We start from the raw sequence: 531 nt of genomic DNA on the forward strand, positions 1-531 counted from the left end.
GATTTTAAGGCTTTATTAATTGAATTGTGTATTTTTATCGCTTTATTATTTGAGAAACATTTGCGCAATTATCGCAGTGCCTACAAATTTAGTATCACCATCTTTTTATTCTACCGGGCCTGCGCTTTTAGAAAATATATAGTTTGGGGGGTCTTTTACAAACGCTAGCAACGCAGCAGTTGAAAATCAAATCAATGGGGAAAATGGCTTGGCCAGCTGAATTAAAAAATGTTCCGGAGGGCTTGGCAGGGAAAGAGCAGGAAAAAATGCAGTTTGATGACAGCGACCCGCCCATGTGAGTCTGCCGTCCGTCCATTTTTTCACAACAGGCAAGCAGCAGGAGGTTAAATTGCATTTGCCCGTGAAGCTGCAAACAACTTCAATACATCAAAATTTCCCATAGGGAACACTTTAGACGCTCATCAGCTTAGTGCTAACAGTGATTGATGGCCTCGCCATTATTGTTCTCGCTCCGATGTTGGCGGCGATATGTAACGTGTGTAGCGCAATTGTCGTTTTCGCACAAAAAAA

This window comes from Nanorana parkeri, unplaced genomic scaffold (genome assembly GCF_000935625.1).
Source record: "Nanorana parkeri isolate BGI_ZX_2015 unplaced genomic scaffold, ASM93562v1 scaffold439, whole genome shotgun sequence".
Classification (NCBI taxonomy): Eukaryota; Metazoa; Chordata; class Amphibia; order Anura; family Dicroglossidae; genus Nanorana; species Nanorana parkeri.